Source organism: Tamandua tetradactyla, chromosome 7 (genome assembly GCF_023851605.1).
Source record: "Tamandua tetradactyla isolate mTamTet1 chromosome 7, mTamTet1.pri, whole genome shotgun sequence".
Classification (NCBI taxonomy): Eukaryota; Metazoa; Chordata; class Mammalia; order Pilosa; family Myrmecophagidae; genus Tamandua; species Tamandua tetradactyla.
In genome coordinates this window covers 24,813,960-24,834,893 of record NC_135333.1, presented here as the reverse complement: position 1 = coordinate 24,834,893, position 20,934 = coordinate 24,813,960, and the positions used below count along the sequence as shown (strand labels likewise).

The following is a 20,934-nucleotide window of genomic DNA, read 5'->3' as shown; positions in this document are numbered from 1 at the left end:
AGCCAATGATTGGAGGCCAGTTTCAAGGGGAAAGAAGAGGAGAGGCTGAAGGCATGTTGAAAAATAATTTTTTTCCTGTTGTTGCTTTGTATGAACTGGTTGCTGGCTTATGCAATGCCCAGTAATTAAAATGGCTGGAATGCTTTGCATTTTTACGGTACCATGAAGGCAGCTTGGAGGCCTGAAGTTGGAGCCAGCGAGAAGGGGACCCAACGATCCCATGCCGGCTACCTCGGCCTGCCAGATGTAACTGGCATCTGGCTTGGGGGGTGGCAGGGAGGAGTGAAGAAATCAGAGGAACCAAGAGTTGCTCTGACCCCCCTCCCCCCACCCTAGTCAGGTGCATCCAGGTATACTGCCTCTAGAATGAAGATATGCTCAGCCACCTGCCTTCTAACAGTCTGTAATGATTAGTAGTGATGCTGAGGAATGATACACAGTAAGAAAGCTATCTTTTATTAAATATCCACCATGTGCCAGGTCCTGTATTAAATACTTTGTACATTCCAAGCAAAAATCAGATCATGTCATTTTCCTGTACAAAGCTTTCTGCTGGATCCCCTGTACACTTAGAATAAATTCCAAACTCCTCACCCTTCAAGACCTAGCCTGATTTAATCCCTGCTATTGCTTCACTGCCCTTATCTCCTCTACTCTCCCTCATGCTCACCAAGTTCCTGTCTGACTGTCCTCCTTCCCATTCTTTGACTTAGTCAAGCTCTGTCCCAACTCAAGGGCTGCCCTGACTCTTGCCTCTGCCTTCCCCAGATCTTGCCATGGTCAGCAACTTATTATTCAGCTTGCAGCTCGGAGGTCCCCTTCTCAGAGAGGTCTCCCCTAGCTGATGTCACACAACCCTCCCTAGTCACTTGTGCCCCCTGTTACCCTGATTTTCAGATTCATTTTCTTTTCAGTACTTATCTGGAAAAAAAATCATATTTATTGTTTGTTTCTGTGTGTTTACGTTGTCTTTTCCAACTAGAATGGAAACTCCATAAATACCATCTTGTTCACTCCTGTATCCCCAAACCTAGATAAGCACTTGATAGATAATTTTTCAAATGATGAATCTTATTTGCAATGACTCAACAAAGTAGACGTCCTTGTTTGCATTTTTTCCAGATGAGAGAACTGAAGTTCAGGGAGGTTAAGTCACTTCTTCAAGGTCACACCATAGAAAATGAAGCCACCTAGGTCTGTCTGACTTCAAAGCCCACGTTTTGGGATGGGGAGCACAACCTTCCCCAAGGTACAGTTACTTTGGATAACAGTGGGAAGATGGGGTCTGTGTTTCAAGGGAAGGAAGAAGGACCTAAGGCTAATTCTGAGCCTGTTAGTGGTATGTGATGGTGGTGCAGGGAAATGGAAATGCAAGCTGGATGGGAGCCCATGATACTGTCCTAGCTCTGCCACCTGTGTGACCTTGCGCACGTTAATTATCCTCCCTGGGTGCTTTCTGGAATGTGCACAGGATGTTTGCTCCAATTGCTCCTGGGGCAATTACCTGACAGTGTGTGAAACCCCAGCACTCCAAAGCCACTTTCCTGTCCTGTGGTGGAGAGAGTGCCATGTTACCTGAAACACTAGAGCAGAAACTGTATGGTGGGGGAAAAGGCTCTCCCGGATCATGCATGTGTGCCTGTCAGTGGGCAGAATAAGAAGTCTAGATTTAGAAGGCTTTAAAAGTTGACTCTAAAAGGCTCAAGGGTACTCAAGGATGGACAGACTTAGTTAAATGATAAGTGTTTACACTGCTTCCATCAGTTTTCACGTGTTGTCTCTCTGATAAAGCCTGCCTGAAAAATGAAAAGCCTGGTTATCTGGTCCCCTGAGTCCCTCCCACTCCCCCACCTCAGTATCACCCTCTTTCCTCTTCATTTTAACCAAGCAGAATCCATGCCTTTCCTCGCCAGGGAACAAATCACATCCTGTTCCTACCATCAACATTTTAAAACATGTCGTGATTTGACATCATTCAGACTGACAGAAAAGTTGCAAGAATACTTCAAAGAACTATCAGATATCTTTCACCCAGATTCCCCAAATATTAACCCATTACTACATTTCCTCACTCCTTCCTTCCTTTCCTCCTCCTCCTCCTTCTTCTTTCGATCTCTCTCTCCCCCTCTTCCTCACTCTCTCAACTGTTTAAGAAGTTGCAGACCTGATGCTATTTGACTCCTAACTACCTCAGTATGTATCTCCTAAAACCAAACCACCCTCTGCTTTTGCAGTGTTAAATAGCTTCGATCCTGGAGTCAGACAGGCTTGCGTTCCAAACCCCCAACTCTACCTCTTACTAACTGTGTGCTTCCAGGCAAAAGAGTTCACGTCTCTGGATCTCAACTTCCTCATCTAGAAATTGGGACCACAAGGAGTGCCAACCTCATCACGCTGATGTGGGAATTAAATGAGACTCCATTGAAAGGGCTCAGCATTGTGCTTGGGAAATGGAAAGTGAGCAATAAGTAAATGGGAGTGTGTTTTGCTAGAATGCTGTATCTGTTCCCCCTCTCCAAGGTGGTTGTGAAAGTCTTTGGGTTTCCTCCTGCTCTTTCTTCTCTTTCTTCAGGCTCAGTCTCAGGAAAAAGCAAGGTAGCTCCAGTCATTCATTCTACCTTATTTACTGAATTCACACACATACAGTCAACCACAGTATACATCAATGGTTCACAGTATCATCACATAGTTGTGTATTCATCAGCATGATCATTTTTGAAACATTTGCATCACTCAAGAATTAAAAAGAAAACAATTCATACATCTCATACCTCTTCTCTTCTCTTTCATTGACTACCACTATTTCAATCTATCCAGTTTATTACCCTTTATGCCCCTATTTTTTATCCTTATTTTTAATTTTCATCCTTATTATTTATTTTTTGGTCTTACTTTTTTTACTCATCTGTCCATACCCTAGATAAAAGGAGCATCAGCACAAGGTTTTCACAATCACACAGTCACATCGTAAAAGCTCTATCATTATACAATCATCTTTAAGAAACACGGCTACTGGAATACAGCCCTACAGTTTCATGGACTTCCCTTTAGACACTCTAATATACCATAGACTAAAAAGGGGATAGCTATATAATGCATAAGAACAACCTCAAGGACAACCTCTCAACTCTGTTTGGAATCTCTCAGCCATCGAGACTTTATTTTGTCTAATTTCTCTCTTCTCCCTTCTGGTCAAGAAGGATTTCTCAATCCCAGGCTGCCAGGAACTGGCTCATCACTGGGAGTCAGGTCCCACATTGCCAGGGAGATTTATACCCCCTCTACCAGATCCTTTTAATCTAGGAAAATGCCTTCTGGAAACCTGTTGCTCAATAAGTGTTTTGCAAGCAATGGAGTGCGGGATGGGATGGTGAGAATTGTAAATTCTCACCTAAAGAGCCTGATCATGTGAGCAACGACTTCTCTGCAGCTGCTCAGAGCCACGCACTTTAAATATATTATCCCATCAGCCTTCACTGACTTCCTGGAAAATAGGCCTTACCAGCTTCATTTTATAGCTGAGGAGACTGAGATTCACAGAAGCAAGTTCATTTACCCAAGAACAAAAGGAAAATGAGGAGGGACCTTTTTGACTGCACATCGCACCCAAACTCCACCTGGAACTTTCCTGCTCAGAAGGAAGAAAATGGTGGGTTTTAATTTGAGCAAAGAGCACTATACTGGGTGTCAGAAGGCATAGTTCTATTCCTGGCCCTGTAACTTATTAGCTGTGGAGACTCAGTACAGCCGCCCCCTAACACAAAGTGGCTCTAGATGGTCCCTTACAACTCCTCCAGCCATAACTAAACACATAAGCTCATGTGCTTCTTTTTTTTTTTCTTCCCCTGCCTCTTTTTTTTTTCCAAGAAATTTAATAAGTACACTTTCAGAGGAAACAAGCATGCAGGCACTTTCACAAGTAAAGAATATTGGAGGGCAAGAGGCAATAGGCAATGTGGGGCCATTTGTTTAAAGTTTAGTTTTACTTATTTTCCTCCCCCTTCCTTTTCTCCAGGATCGTGCATGGTGGTAGATAGTCCATTTGGGTGGGTCAGTTGCTCTACCCTTCTCCATAAATCACTCGCAGGTAGGAATCATTTTGTTTCAGATGGGTCAGCTGTGGCTGGGTGTTCCCCATAAGTGGGTACCCTGGGCAGGACACCCTACCTTCTTTTTGATAGAGGAAAGACACAACAAAGAGGGCAGGAAAATGCATGAATTGCAGATATCACCTACACCGATTACACCCTGAACCAGGGAATGTCTGCTTCTCAAGGGAGCATGAAGGGAAGAGATAAACCTCTCTGCCTCTTAACATCCAACCCAATACAGTGTCCAGTAGGAGATCAAGCACTGCTCTTGCAAGAACAAATATATTTTTTCTCTTACATCCAGTAGGAAAGCAGTGGCATTAATTTATGGCTACACAACATAAAGTGTGTAAATAATGCCTGCTTGATATTCCATTCTATGCCAAGACTCTTGTTTTAAGCAGGCCATTGACATTTTAGAGAGTCTCCAAAGTTGGGTGGGTGGAAGAGTTAGCGTTGCAATTCATTGGCTGTATTATTCATCTCTTGCTGTATGAAAACATCACCACAAACCTGGGACTTGAGATGACACAAATTTATTATCTCATGGCTTCTGTGGGTCAGGAGTCTGAGCATGGCTTAGCTGGGTCCTCTGCAAGGCTGCGGTCAAGATGTGAGCTGGGGCTGCAGGCTCCCCTTTACTTGGCCAGGGAAGAATCTGCTTCCTCAATCACGTAGCTGTTGGCAATATTCCTAGTTCCTTGTGGAATGAGGTCCTCGGTTTCTCACTGGCTGGGGCTGGAGGCCACCGTAGTTCCTTGCCACATGATCCTTTCCAAAGCAGCTCACTGTATGGCAGCCTGACTCTTTAAAACTAGCAGGGGAGAGACTCCTCCATAGATGAACACGATAGTTTCAAGCAGCTTGATCACATACACATAATCATGTTCATTCTGTCATGTCTATCGGCTGAAAGAGGCTCTGCCCCCACACAAGGGGAGGGGATTACACAGGAGCTGAGGGGCATGGGAGCCACATTGGCACACCCCCAAAACCAAGAAATCCTCAGAAATAATGGAGCATGGGGAACACTTAAGAACAGTTGGAAATTTTAATCTGGGAAAGAGGAAAATATTAATGACAAATGCTTACATTGCCCTAACCAAACACTTTTCATATATTAGCTCCTTTAACTCTCATAAACAACCTTATAAGGTAGGTGCTACTATTATCCCCATTTTACAGAAAAGGCACACATAGATCAAGTAACATGTGTAAGATGACACTGCTATTAATTACTAAGTACTTAACTCCTGGGGTTGGGAGCTGAACATTGCTATTAAGTACTAAGCACTTAAATACTAAGGCTGGGAGTTGAACCCAGACAGTCTGGCTCGAGAGTTTATGCCTAGCAGTTATACAAGGACTGTCTGTAGGAAAAACATGAGTTTAACCCCAAGAAGACACTAGGACTAGTGGATAAGCTACAAGGTGATAGATTTGGGGCTTAGCATGATGAAGAGCTAGTAGCACCATGAGTCCTGACGAAGTTCCATCACTGAATCATGGGGGATCCGAGGCCACTCAACTGGCTCTCCATGATGGTGTGGAGGGGATTCCTGCATGGTAAGGAAAGGTGGGCAAGACGTCTCTTAAGTTCTCCTTAAATCAGAGAGTTTCAAAAAAGAATGAAACTGGTAACCTCAAGGCCAGATTTGACCCATAGATGTCTTTTGTTTGGCTTGTGAGCATTTTTCTTTTCCTCCTGTCTTTCGTTCTTTTTAATGTTAAGCCACACACATTCAGGAAAATTCAGATTTCCAGCTTCTGAAAAACCGGGAGCACTGGGCCCACATTCTCAGGGAATAATTAGCAGAGGCTGAGGAGCAGCTGTCCGGGTTAGGCCTGACGCGTGAGCTCCAGCTCACCACTGTCCCACTCCCTCCTTTCTCTCCAACTGAGGCCAAAGGTCTGTTTCAAGTCTAAGCATGCAGGCAATATAAACCTGTGGTCAAGGCAGGAAGCAAAGGAGAGGGTCAGGCCTTAGTGACTGAGAAGCTCTGCAAAGACAGGAAGAGTGCCATGGGGGGCAGGAACCAAGAGACAAGGCTTCCAGCACCCAGAGGTCAGCTCCGCTGTGAATGAGGCCAAGCTCGGCCTCCCCGGCCTGAAGCCTCCTTACCTGCGGAAAGCATCCTGGTGGTTTCTGCTCCCACCTGGTCCTTGAGAGGTCCTGAAGGGCTGGGTAAGTAACTCCTGATCACAATTTGGGACCCAGGTCCATAGACCAAAGGAAGCTAGGTTACCTGTGTTAAAACCATGAGGCCTGGAAATCCATTTGTTTTCCTTCCTGCTGCGGAATTTTCCTTAAAAAATAGGTTGGAAGCGGGGGGGGGGGGGGGTAACAGCCCTTTAAAAAGATGGGAAAGGGAGGACTCAGAGGGAAAACTTCATTGTGAGGCAGGGAGACCTTTGTTGTTGCTTGTGTTTAAAAAAAGAAAACTGTTCTGCAAAAGAATAGAAAAAGGAGGCAGAAAAGCTGTTCTAGCGTGCAAGCTGCCAGGCTGATACACCAGAAACAGAGCAGCTTTTAAAAGGGGGAATTTATTAAGGTGCAAGTTTACAGTTCTAAGGCCGTGAAAATTTCCAGATTAAAGCAAGGCTACAAAAATGTCCAAATTAAGGCATCAAGAGGTTACCTTCACTCAAGAAAAGCCGATGAAGTTCAGGGTTTCTCTCTCAGCTGGCAGGGCACATGGGAAACATGGCGACATCTAATAGCTTTCTCTCCAGACTTCTTGTTTCAAGAAACAACCCTAAGTGCAGAAGCATAGTCTGCTCTACGCCTGTGCAGAACTCTATATCTCTTTGCCCAAAAACTCCAAGGCAGCCCTGGAGAAGGGAAAACACATCAGAAAACAAGTTGGGAAAATCCTCAAATGCAGTTGGCCTCAGCCCTTTTGTTAAGCATGAACATTCTCCTCCTCAACTAATTAACAACAATAATATAATGTTCAGTAGCCCTAACTATGTACCTTGCCCTAATGAAAGGTCTTTATTATTAATCCTTTTAAGCCTCCACACAGCCCCCCTGGGATAGGTACCTTAACACAATTCCATTTTAGAGGTGGGGAAACTGAAACTCAGAGAGGTTAGGTAACTTGCCCAGGGCCACACAGTACAGAAGTGACAGAGCCAGGATTCAAACCAAGTAGTCTTGCTCTAAGATCTGTGCCCTTAACTGCCTAGTCAGACCTTCAAGGATTCATTGGGCACGTCCTTGTGTTAGGTACCATGGTGGAAAAAGAGGATGAGAGAGGGAACAGGAATGAACAAGACCCTAAAAGTTGGGTTTTCCCTCCTATTCTACTTGCTGGCAGTGTGACCCTGCACAAGACTAAGAACTCCTTGCTGGACCATGAACTCCTCAAGGCAGCAACTGGGCCTTAAAGGTGTTGGTAGTTCCAGGGCCTTATATAATCTTAAAAAGCTTGGTGGGAGTGGGGGAAGAATGGAGGGAAAAAATAGAAGTAATAACAAGATTAATAGTAACTACTAGCTCTTATCAATTGCTTATTAGGCCAAACAGCTAAGTATATACCTGTTTTATAATATATCATTTGATCATCGTAATAATGATCCTGTGGTATGGTTAATATATGTCACCATATTAGGGAAAAAGAAACTGAGTCACAGGAAGCTCAGTAGCTTGCCCAAGTCACAGAGCTGCTAAGTCAGAGGGGTAATTGCAATGAAAACAGTCATTATTTGAGATCAAGGTGCAATCCCTCCCATTTGCAGGGTGCTTGGTGGATGGCAAAGCTCTTTGTGATGAGGCTTCCAAGGGTGGGGAAAGTCAGAACTTTCTGAGGTCTCTGGCCAGCACTTCTCAGCTAATACTTAAGGGAAAATACCAACGCCTGCACAGATGTGAACTGAAAATGGGAACAGTAGACATGGCTCTCTGGTCCACTTGGGTGCTACTCCGTTGGGCAGCAACTGTCCAATCACCTGTAATTTTACTCCCCAGGACAGACTCTGAGATACCCATCTTATTTACCTTCTGGTTTCCCCAGGGCCAGCTGTAGGCCATGAAATTCCTGCACTGGTCAGCTTGTGCCATGTCCCACATCAGTGAGCTGTCAGCTGCCTAATCTGTACCAGGCAGGTAGGCAAAAGAAAAACAACACTCAAAGCAGAAGGCTCAGAGTTTCAGCTAGCACATGGGAACTCCTCTGTTGGACTTAGCAGTGCCTGGAGCAAGGAAGAATATGTAAAGATTTGTACCACCTTACCCTGAGAGGGAGTCCTTCCTTCTAGGTCTCTCTGCTCATTTTGCTTTTCTGCTCTGGTTATCCCACTGCAGAATGGGGTTGGGGGTACCTGCCCCACATGCATCATCAATGGATCTGAAGATTAAAGGAGTCAATATGGATGATAGTCACAATTGTAACCTGCAAAGTGCAATGCAGCTGGTAGCGATATTTTTTTCATTAAATAAGGAGGAAGTGCATATTGGGAGAAAAGCACAGGCTTGAGAGTCACTCAGACTAGGTTTGATTCCCAGCTCTACCCCTAGCCAGCTATGCGCCCATGGGCAAGTCAATAAACTTCTCTGAGTCAGTTTCCTCTCCTGTGAAGTGGGACTTGTAATGCCTTCTTCAGAGAGCTGTGGTGAAGATTAAATATAGATGTAGGGTGAGGCACAACTCCCGGTTCATGGAAGGATTTTAATGAGGAGCAACTGACTGGTCATGTTCCATGGTGTAATTCCATGTCTCTACATTCACAATTCTCAACCACTGCCGTTCTTTCATTCTCTCTTCTCTGACCTCTGGGGCTAGATCAGAATCTGCTGCTATAACCCAGCACCAATCATCAGTTCTTCCTAGCACTCCTCACATCTTACATTTCTCTGGATGACTATCTGACTCATGTCAGTCTCTCCTGCTAGCTTATGGAGGCTGGGACCGGGTCCTTCTTGGACCATCATTCTAACCCCAGTGTCAGGCACAAAGTGGGTGCACAGTCAATACTTATGGAGTAAATGAATGAATGAAATGAGTAATACCCTCCCCATATTGGTGCATCCCATTTGGGGGCGGAAGGGGGTTGTTACAAATAAGCTTTTTTTTACTGATAGTGACAGGCCTGGAGTTTTGTATTTTCTTTTTAAAAGAATAATTTAAAGCATGTTCAAAGTTAGCTTTTAAATGATGTCATCTTCTCTGGCTTGCTTTTTGATATGCTACAGTTAAGTGCAGGCTCTGGGGATCACACTCCACCCAGCGTAAGGCCATGAGAATGTGTCTCCCACGGGAATGTCATTGGGCATTGGGTCTGGATGGAAACAAAGGGGTGAAACATGCGGTCTTACATCACAGATCCCCTTTGCCTGTAGCCTCTGTTCTAGAAAATTGGAAATGGGAATGGCCTTGTCTCTTCCTCAGATGGCAATTGAAATTTGAGACGTTAATGCTTCCAAGATCTAGAATTATCTGCTTCCTGCCATAAAATTTCCTGTCTTGAGGTGCCGCTTATCAAACTGTTAACCCTAGTGTTTCTTGACCAACCAGGACTTGATAGGATAAAAGCATTTTCCTCATGGCATGGCAGCCTGCAGACCTCTATCAGAGCACATGCTATCTTCCATTGCAATAATTTAGTGTTTTCTACAGGGTGGTTCATATATCCCTCGAGGAACATGAGAAGTTTTAGGTGATATCCCCCGTCAACTTTTTTTCATAGTTAAGTACAAGATGCAATAGTAAAAAAAAACTTAACTACCAAATTAAACTTGTGAATTCATGGATATTTTTGGTTGGGATAAAACCAAAGGGGCATTTAAGGAAGAGGAAAAAATGACTCAGTTCAAAGAAAATACTGAGTAAATACAAATAGTAAATTAGTACAAGATAATGGCAAAAATCAAGAAATGAAAGCTAATGTGTGAGTTCAAGGAATGCTGCAATGATTTATTTTCTTATCTCTCTTCACATTAATCTGTGTTTTCTTCATGATAGAGAGTCTTTTATTCTTTATATCCCAAGCAGCTAGTACAGTACCTAATATGTGAGTTCTCAATAACTTCAATGGATATGGGATGAATGGATGCAAGAATGACAGAATGAATAATTGATTGGTGAAGTTGGCTTGATATCTTGGAATCTGACAAATCCACTGAGGTTGGGTCCTTCCTGATGCATCGGGAATGACATTGCACCAAGTGAGACGTTCCTTTCTAAACAGATGTCTGTGTTATAATCTTTTTTAAAAAGAAGGTTGGCCTGACTCTAAGCCATGAAGTGTAATCTAATATGCCCAAATGCCAACTTCTCCCTTCTCAGTTATTCCCAACAGACAGAATTTCCAGCTGCCTGTGATGAATGGGGAGCTGAGAACACCAAAATCCACAGCTAGGAAGCAAAGGATGCTTTGTACAAAATGCACCAAATGCACAACCGTGTATAGGTCCTTAAATGTCTCTGTGCCTGTCTCTTTCTCTGTGTTATGAAGAAGTCATTCTAGCTAAAGACATGTTATGACTTGGTGAGGCACTGGATCTGACTTTGACACCCACAGGGAAGGTGAGATGGGAGGAAATGCCAAGGAGCTGGTTGCAAGGCTGGATTAAGACTTGAAGAGCCAGCACTGTGGTGTCCTGTGACGATGCTGCGAGGTCAGCATTGTGGCCTGGGCAGAGTCACCAGGTGTCTAACCACAGCACCTCCACATTTCAGGAACTTTCCTGTGGGTGCTTGGAAGTTGAGGTGGGTATAGGGGATGGGGTGGTTGTGGTTTCTGTTGCTGAGGCATCTACCTACCTCAGATCCATAGTTAGGAACTCCCTGCCATGCCCAGCCAAGAAAACAGATTTGTTTACACTTTGAGTTCTTATGTCCCCCTCTTGGACCACACTTAAGAGTTTACCAAATGCTTCCAACGACCTTGGTCCCATCTGCTACTCATGGGATCCGAGAGGGAGGGTGATAATCAAATGCTCAAGGTGTTTGTGGCTCAGTATGAAAGGATCCCAGCTCTGGGGCAGAGGGAGGACCACTCAAGGAGGCCCCAAAACAGGGACACTGAAGCCAGACCGCTGCAGTCAAAGCCCAGCTCAACTATAAACCAGCCCTGTAACCCTGGGCAACCTACGTGACTTCTCTGGGATGCAGTATCTGTATCTGTAAAATGGGTTGATAACAGTATCTACCAAATATGTCAGTTATAATACTGATGAGCACTGCCCAGTAAAGAGTAAGTGATAATACTGAATTACCTCATAGGTTATTTTGAGGATTTATGGAGATAATGGGCATGAAATATTGTATTACTTTCCTGTGGCTGCTCTAACAAACCATCACAAACTTGGCAGCTTAAAACAACAGAAGCTTATTCTCCACAGTTCTGGAAGCTAGAAGTCCATAATTAGTATCACTGGGTTGAAATCGAGGTGAAACCATGCTCCATTCAGGAGGCTCTAAGGAAAAATCTGTTCCCTGACTGTTCCAGCTTCTGATGGCTGCTGGTATTCCTTGGCTTGTGGCCACACCACTCCAAACTTCAAGGCCAGAATTGTCATCACTTTCTCCCCGTGTGTATGAAATCTCCCTTTGCCTTCCTCATATAAGGACACATTGCATTTAAAGCCTACATGGATAATCCAGGATCAATCACCCATCTCAAGATCCTTAATTTAATCATAATTGCAAAAACTTTTTTTCTCATTCTGAGAGTTTGAGGGAATCAGCCCAAGGGGTCACAACTAGGAAATAGCAGAGTGTACCCTCAGTAGCAGGTCTTCTGATTCTGTGGCCAGGGCTGTTACTGTACCACGATGGTACCTTGAGGTAGGTGGGTTATTGGGTATTGCTGAATCAGTACCACCACCATTTCCCATTCCCTGGGACCACTCTTCTCTTTTGCAGTCTAAAGGATGCACCAAGCTAAGGTGGGTCCACGTGAAGGTGAAAGGGTGCCTTTGCTGATACTTGTTGGCTGTGGGGATGGGGAGGACCAGGCCACCACTCTCTTGGCACCCCTGGTGTTTGTGGCTCAGATGGGTCCCATAAGGAAGATGTGAGCTTTTCAGGACAAGGACTTTTCCTCATCTCAGGTTCCAAGGAGGCCCTCAGTGAGCATTTGTTGAATGAGTGAGTGGACACAAACCCCCGTGCACTTTCCAAAATCCTGCCCTTTTAAAAACGCAAAGGTTAGAGCAAAAAGGGGGCAACCTCAGTTCAGGTCCTCAAAAGCTGTTTTTCTGTGTTGCTACAACAACCTCCTAACTGGCCTCCCTGCCCCTGCACTACTCTCTCCAGTTCTCTCCACCCACAGTCAGAATTAGCATTTAAAATGCAAATCTGATCATGCCAGGTCTCAGTTTCAAACTTTAATGGCTTCTATTGTCCTCAGGATAAGTACAAGATCCATTCTTGGCCATCGAGACCCGTACTTCCTTCCCTCCAGGCCCATCTGGCACTAGTGCTCTTCTTTTCCATCTGCCTAAATATGCCTGAGCTGCTATCACAAATATCATGTCTTAGATTCCCAGCTGCTAAAACAAACGCCATGCAATTAGTTGGCTTATACAATAGAAATTTATTGGCTCAGAGTTCTGAAGCTAGAAGGCCGAAATTGAGGCATTAGGAAGGCGATGCTTTCTCCCTGAAGACTCTGGTTCTTTGGGGCTGACTTCCCGTGATCCTTGGGTCCTTGGTTTTTCTGTCACATGGCTATATCCTTTCCCTTCTCTTCTGGGTTCTGTTGACTTCCAGCTTCTGTCCCTCCATGTGGTTTTCTCTTCTCAAAGCCTTCAGTAACAGGATTAAGGCTCAACCTCATTTAGTGAGGCCACACCCTAACTAAAATGATGTCTGTCCTATTCACAGTGGGTCCACATCCACAGGAATGAATTAGAATTAAGAATGTGTCCTTTTCTGGGGTACATAATTCAATCTACTACACCATACGATGTTTGGGCTTAAACAAGGAGAATTTATTGACTCAGGGTTTTGAGACCAGGGCAAGTCCAAAGTCAAGGTATCAACAAAGTGATGCTTTCTCCCCAGTGTCTGTAAATTCTGATACTGGTTTTCCACAATCCTTGGAGTTCCTTGGCTTGCAGCTCACCTGGTAATGCCCTGTCCATTCTGTGGCCTTCCCTTTATAAGGCACCTAGTGATTCATATTAAGGTCCAGATTAAGCACATACCTGCGCATATAATCCAAGCAACTGTATCATTTTAGGGAGAAACATGCTGGAACTTTGCAATGGTACTAAGTTTGCCCTCCCTTTGCTCCTACAGTTTCTTCTGCCAGGAACTCCATTTCACACCTAGTCCACTTCAGAATCCCAGCTCATCTTGCAAGGTTCGCTTTGGACATCAATTCTTCTTGCAACTCTTTCTTACTCTCCCTTCTCTTTCTTCTTACCACTCTTCCTCCACTATACCGTCTACCTAATTCAATTGCAGGCTCTAATACTTTCAGCACTCAGTGTGTCTGTCTCCCTCAATTGACTAGGAATTCCTGGAGGGCAGACACTGGATCTTCTAGACCCGCCCAGGGTCCAGCACACAATAGACTACAGTGTCAGTGTGCCCCATGGGCTGGAAGTGGACTAATAAATGAGCTTTGATTTGTTCTGTATGATATTGACCAGAATTTTAAATAACAACCAAAAACTAAATTTAAAAATTCCTTATAAAAATCTAGAATTGCAGCTTCTCTTAAGAAATCGGAGGACCTGGTCATCACTGACCTTTAACCCATCTAACAACAATCTGCTGGAGCTGAATAAATGCTGCCTTCTTTAGACAACGTATGCACTCTCCATTTCTATTACAACACAACCACGCCCATTTGTTGGCATATTGTCTATGGATGCTTTCACGCTATGATGGCAAAGTTGAATGGTTACAACAGAGACCACATGGCCCAAAAAGCCTAAAATATTTACTATCTGGCCTTTTACAGAAAAGCTTTGCTGACCTCTGTTCTAGAAGAACAGGGAAGCCACTCTTGGAGGTCATGTCCTACCTTCTGACTCTGTCCTTCTAGAAGCTCCTCAGCACTGTCTCCATTTTGTTAAAAACTTCCTAGGACTGGTTTTGTACCCCTCATTCATGTCCTTATTCTGAAAAAAAAATGAAATAACACCAATATCTGCAACATTTCCCAATCTACTGGCCCTGCTTTAATCTCCACTATGGCCCAACATTGTCCTTAGAGACAGAAACAATGAGAGTTTTTTGGCAGAGAAGATCTGTTTTCCAGTATAGGATCCTCTCCTCACCATTTTTTGCAGGCTTGATGGCTTTTCCAAATGTCCTAGGAGAGTTTTGCCCTATCCTCTGTGGGCTCAAACTGCTCTCCAGACATCTGATTCCAGCTTTGTGCAAACACCACCCTTTCCTAGTTGAAAGCTTCTGCTCCCCAGGTCTTGCACAAGCCTGATACTGAGCAGCAACTCACTAGGACTTGCCCTCTCCTGCCTTTCTAATGTTGGTTATGGATGTAGAAATATAAGTAGTTAGTTTCTGGGTGACCTCCTTGGCTGACAAACACCAGCATAAGCATGGTGATGAATGAACATTTGCTGTGGGAATTAATGAATGAATGACATACAAGCGCAAGAGTAATCCACTTCATGTGGAGTGTGACATCTTTTTATATGGTCCACAAGCATGAAAACAAACCAAAGATGTTGTTAATCTTATCATGAGGTATTTGAAATGATGGATCATGTACACTGGATATGGTAGGTCAAAGCTTTTGTGCATTAGTATGTCATGTGATTCTCCACTATGAAATAGGCAGGCAGGTGCTACTATTTCCATTTTAAAGATTAGAAGCTGACACTCAGAAAGGTCAGTTAACTGTCCTAGCATCTGACAGCTAGCACAAGACAGACCTGGTCCCAGGGCTCATTTCCCACCTTGCATTGTTTCCACCAGGATGGGCAGGAGTTATCTTGTAGCAGAGAGTGCAAAGAGCCTGGCCTAGGAGTTAGCAGGTGGCTTCTATTGCCTTCTCCATCACTTATTCTGTGGGTGAACTATTCTCTCTGGACCTCAGTTTTCAGAATTGTGATATCTGCATGGTTTACCTATTCAGAGGGGCAGCTTTGGGGCTGATATAATGAAAGGAGTTGCCATTAACTGAGGTGGGAAAAGATGCAGGTTGAGCAGTCAGAAGGGTTGGAAATCAGAGTTTCACTGGTAACATACAACACTGGTATGTTTGAGACACCCAAGTAGAGATACTGAATAGGTAGGTAGTTGACTTTAGGTATAGAGGGAAAGGACTGCCCAGGGTTATAAACTTGGGAGTCTCAGCACATAGATGTTATTTAAAGTCATGAGACTGAATGTGATCACCAAGGAAAGGAGGTTGCTAGAAAAGGACAGAGACTGGGGTGCCTTAAAGTTTAGAGGTCAGGAAGATGGGGAAGAATCAGCAAAAGTGTCTGACAGCAAGTATTTGGTGAAAATCAAGAGAGAGTTGTGTCCCAGAAGCCAAGTGAGGAAAATATGTCAAGGAGGAGGATTGATCAACTGTGTGAAACACTGCTGCTTGGTAAAGTAAATTGGGAGTTGAAATTTGACCATTATACTTAATAACCTAAAAGTCATCAATGACCTCAACAAGAGTTGTATCAGTGGAGGGATGGGGGGAAATACCTGATGGGAGTGGGCTCACGAAAGAATGGAGGAAAGATAGCAGAGTCCAGGAGTGTAAACTTCTTGCTATAAAGGTAAACAGAATATTGGGTGGTAATTGGAGAGGACTATAGAATCAAGGAATGAGTTCCATTTTTAAGGGAGATGTTATAATAGCATGTTTGAATAATGATGAAAAGATCCAATAGAAAATGCAAAGATGGTGCAAAAGAGAGAGGACAAGTTGGTAATTTCCTGGGATTGACAAAAAGGGATGATACCTAGAGCACAGTCAAAGGGCTCTCATGGATAGAAGCCCAGAGTTCATCCAAAGGAATAAGTGGGAGGCAGAGCATATGAGCACAGATTCTGGAAAATGGGTGCATGTGGTGATAGGAAGTTTGATAGTTCTTTTCTAGTTGCTTTTGTTGTTCTCAAAGAAATATGAAGCAAAGTCATCATCACTGAGAGTTTAAAGGAGGAGGACATATTACTAGTGCGAGAAGAAGAAATACAATATGAAATAATTGCCTAGAAGAGTTGGAGAGAAAATGGACTAGGGAAATGTCACAGGATGGCAGGGACATCCTGAGGACACAAATGAAGTTAATGGTTACATTTTTTCTACCCAGGTTCAGGTGTGGTATATTGCAGCTGAGGGCAAAATAAGATGAGTCAAAATGAAGTTTGTAGCAGGAGGGAAAGTTCAGTTTTGAATCTTGTTTGAAGTACCTATGTGACACCCAGGTTAGGTGGGAAGGAGGCAGTTGATATAGATACATATATATTATATGGAGCTCAGGAGATGGTCTGAGATAAAGGTAAGGGTGAAGTAAGTCAGCGCTAATGAAATCTGACTTAAGTATAAAATCTCTTCTACCTCACAAGGCACAAGACCCCTAACTAGTTTGGATTTGGGAGAAAAGTGCAGATATAAGAATGGTGGGAAAGAGAGAGGAGTAAATAGAGAATGAGGAAGAGATGAAGAAATGGTTTACTATGAATAACAATGATGTATTAGAATTGCACACATAAGACGTGCATTTTAGTATGTGTGTATAATTATGTAACCTGGGAGTGTAGCCAAGTCAGTGCACCATTCAGCTGAGGCTGTCTGTTATTACCCATAGCTACCTAAACAGAGTAGGCTTATAAAGGAAGGCAGCAAGGACTGATAATACTTTTGAAAAAGAGTGAAATAAAGCCTATCTAGGAGTCCTAGACCATCAGGGAGGAAAGTGCATTAAGACATCTGGTAGTCCACAGCATAACAGAAGTGGGAAAACCCCAAGGAAGCAGAGATGGGAACCTAGGAACCTTATGAAACAGCGTGACTTAAGGATGGAATTGGCTGCACAAAAAAATGAGCCTGGACTTTTGAGCCACAGAGGTTCAAATCTTGGCTCTTATTCACTGTGAGAATTTGAGAAAATGATTCTACTTCTCGATGTCAGCGTCAGCCTCCTCATCTATAAAAGAGGACAATAATACCTACACTGCAGAGCGTTTATGAATAGTGCATTCATTCAACAGGTTTTTGTTGAAGGCCTACTATATACTTCCCGGTGCCGGGCTTCCTTGGTAAAGAAAACATTCCATGTTTCTCTCTCCTGGAGCTTCCATTCTGTGATCATGCTAGATAAAGCAAGAAAAGCTGAGAGCATGGAGCTTAGGTCATAACAAGTACAAAAGGTACTCAACAGATATCCACTTCCACCCTTTCCCTTCCCCAAGTGGCTTTCACAAAGGCCCCATGCCCCCCCCCCCTCAGCCTTCCTCCCCATGTTTGGCATGGGCTGTATGACTGAGTACCTCCCCACCATCCCTGTGTCACAAAAGTGCAGACCTCCTCACATTTCAGCAAAGTCCCTGAAAGTCAAACTACCGCACCTGGACAAGGAGCTAGAGGAGGGAGCTTAGGGCTTTGAGCCCTGGGTATGTAAGGTCCGAATCTCAAGCCCGTCTTGTAAAGGGTCATTCCCTATGGGTCTCTCGTCTTAGGTTTTGGCTTATGCTTCTCTCCAACATTCCTCCACAAGACTTGAATCTGAGATATGAGCGGCAGTCACAGGGAAAGTCAAGCTCCAAACTCAGTAGGATCCATTTGTCTTCATGTCTGTGCGAAGGGGTACATTGGCCCCCAGCCCTTCCTCCCCTTCCTTTCTCAAAGCCTTTCCCAGGCTGCTTCCTCTTGTTGGCCATGCCTCAGATCTCCCTCATGTGTCCAGCTCTCTAGGGGGGAACGTTCTGGCGCATGGAGCGCCCTCCTGGCCATGTGACCCTCCTCCACTGTCACCCTTTCGCCTGGATAGGCCTGTCATTTCCTCATTATCGTCGTCACCCCAGACCCAAACTTGTCCTCCACTTTCCTGTTTCCAATTAAACCTTGCCCTATCAGGAATCCTAGGCCACATTGTTTAGTGGTTACCAGAGAGGAAAATGACAGCATATGGAGGGGAAATGCTCACTGACCAGCCTCCAGGAGTTGGACAGAGATGTTCTAGGGGTGGATTGAAAACTATGGAGACCCAGGGAAGGTGGGGTGGGAGAGCAGAGGTTTGCGGTAGGCGTGGACCATATTTTCTTTCCCTGTCTTATGCTTTCTTTTCACAGCTGTTGCTCCTTGCAGACCCCAACATTCCAGTTCCCAGAGCTAATTTTAGGTTCTTGTAACTGGCCTGTTCTAAGTGCCCTCACCCCCACAACCCCCCTTCCCTCCCTGTATTCATTCCGGTTCTCTCTCACCCAGACCCTGCTCACACACAGGCTCGCTCTCAAACAAGTGAAGCGGAATTGTAATCCCAGCCAGCAAATGGTGAGGTCTCCCAGCATCTCAAAGACCCTCAGGAAGCAGGAAACTGAGTGGAGGGGGCTTGGGTTGGGAAGCCTGGAAGGAAAATGAGGGTGAGGGGGTGGGGTGGGGTGGGGAGAATGTCCTGTCTCCCAAATAAGGAACTGATGTTTATTCCATCAGTCATGAGCTCACAAGCTTCTTAGGGCCTTTAAGAACAAAAGAGGTGGTAGAGAGGGTGAATGAAGAGGCAAGAGAATGAGTGCAGATACAGAGATGCTTGCTTGTGCCTCCCCCACCCCAAGATTTGAACAGCATATAAACTTGGGCTTACCGGAGTGACTGAATTCAGCTTTTCACTGGGATCTCCAATCACAATGCAAAGTGCAATGAGTTTTAGCGTGACTTCATGCCTCCAATTCCACAGCTCAGGGAACCAAGGACCAGAGATGAGAGTGACTTCCCCAAAGTAGGACTCTGAGTGCAAGACTGTGTGAAGCCAGTGCCAGGACTCAGTGTCTTGCCTTCCAGCCCAGAGTTCCTTCAGGAGGCCAGGCTGCCTTCTACTGTGATTCTGGTCCATTTCTGTGACCCGAGAGCAGGTCACCCATTCTTCTGTCACCTACAGCAGTGGGACCATTGTGTACCTCTCACCCAAACCTGCTTTCTAAGTCCAGCCTTTGCTGCCTCTTTGCAAAAGATGATGTAGAAACTCTGGAGGGAAGTGGCGTGTGTGGGGCAATGAGTGGGACACTTGCTGCTGGCCACAGACTGGGAGCAGTGAGAAGTTATAGAGGTGGAGGGAGAGGACCACACACATCCCCTTTCTGCAGTTGGTCCTCTTCTCTGCCCATCATCAGGAAAGTGGGTTAACAACTGAGTCTTCCACACCCAAACTCCGAAGGTCACCATCATCAGAAACTTACCCTGGCCAACATCAGTAACTGTTCCCTTTCTCAAATTATTCCTCTCCTATGTCAAATCGATTATTCCATGTTCCTTTTCTTTCCTTGTTTCTCTTTCCATTCAGCTGCATTCTCTCTCTTGCCCTCAGTTTTGAACTCTGGGCTTCCTCAGCTAGGGAAGTACATAAGAGGTTCAGAACTTTCCTTCACTGCCTAATAACTCTCAGCCTCCAAAGTTATTGTGACTCCAGACACCTGTTTGATGGGCTGGATCCCTGAGACAGTGCCAGGGACCAATCGACACAGTCGATCTCTGCCTCAGTTTCCACTGTAAAATGGGAATAAACAGCATAGGACTGTTGTGAAGATTAAATCAGTTCCTGTGATATGAATGTAGAGGGTAAAGATTAGAGCACTTTTAAAATTTGCTGTACCATTGTTTTATACTTAAAAAACAAAACTAAATGAGTTCATTCATTTAAAGCACTCAAAACAGTCTGGCTTACATTGCAAGTATGCAACAAATGATATTTGTTATTATCATTGTAGCTATAACTATTTTACTTTGGCCCCTCTGTGGACTAAGCTATTCCTATTTGTAAATGTTTAAGATATGAATATTGCATGCTTTTCAGCTTATTAAGCACTTAACTAATCATCCTCTCACTTTCAGCCATCACAAAACTTTGAGATGGTATTTTCCCCACTTAATGGATGGGGACGCGAAGGGTCAGAGAGATGGAATGACCTGTCCTAGATCATCCAGCCAGTAATTTGAGAGCAAGGACATGACCGCACATACCTTGGGCGAGGGCTCTCACCAACCACGCTAACCTGCTCTGCCCGTCAGCAACTCTCTTCTCAATTCCTACCAACTTCCTGGTTACAGAAAACTGCTTTTCCCGACCTTGAAGATCTTGTGTTCTTAGGGAAATGACTTACTCAAGGCCCCATGGTTCAATACATCAAAGCTGAAATAGAGCCTGGGTTTCCTGAATTCCTAGCCTGGCAGTAGGTTTCTACCACACCGTTCCAACTTTTTGCCTATTTCCAACCTAGATATATTATAGGAAAGGCAAAAACATTTTTGTTTGTTGTTTCTACTGAATTAAAGGAGCCAAAGTCATTGTATTGAGCATCAGGTTATATTACAGCATGGGTGGAGACAATATGAAGTCAGGGCAGGAAGGTCCCAAATACACATTCCACAGTGTCTGTATTCAAGAGACTTGAATGAATGAATGAAATTCTTAGTTCATTTCTTCTTCCAAGAAGATGTTGCCTTCTGACATGTAAGCCCTGAAATCTCTGAGATGAGGGAAGGCCCACTATTAAGAAGAGGTATTCGGGCATCCTACCGAGAGCCCTTACTCCAATTATCTGAGTCCTTCATGAGCCCCCAGGACTGTTTTCAAGTCTCCTTCTTCCCCCACTCCCACCTTACTGATCTTCTGATGCAGCTATTTTAAGGAAAGTTCCACAAGGCAAAGCCTCACAGGAACACTGATGTTTGAGGGTTTCGTTCTTCCTGCCTCCTATTGGAG

General features: G+C 44.4%; 1 protein-coding gene across 1 annotated transcript in view; it reads left to right on the top strand.

Moving 5' to 3' along the window:
- The window catches only part of SYN3 (synapsin III), a 437,285-nt gene that overhangs the window by 186,584 nt on the left and 229,767 nt on the right, over nt 1-20,934 (top strand). The gene's annotated exons all lie outside the window — the stretch shown is intronic.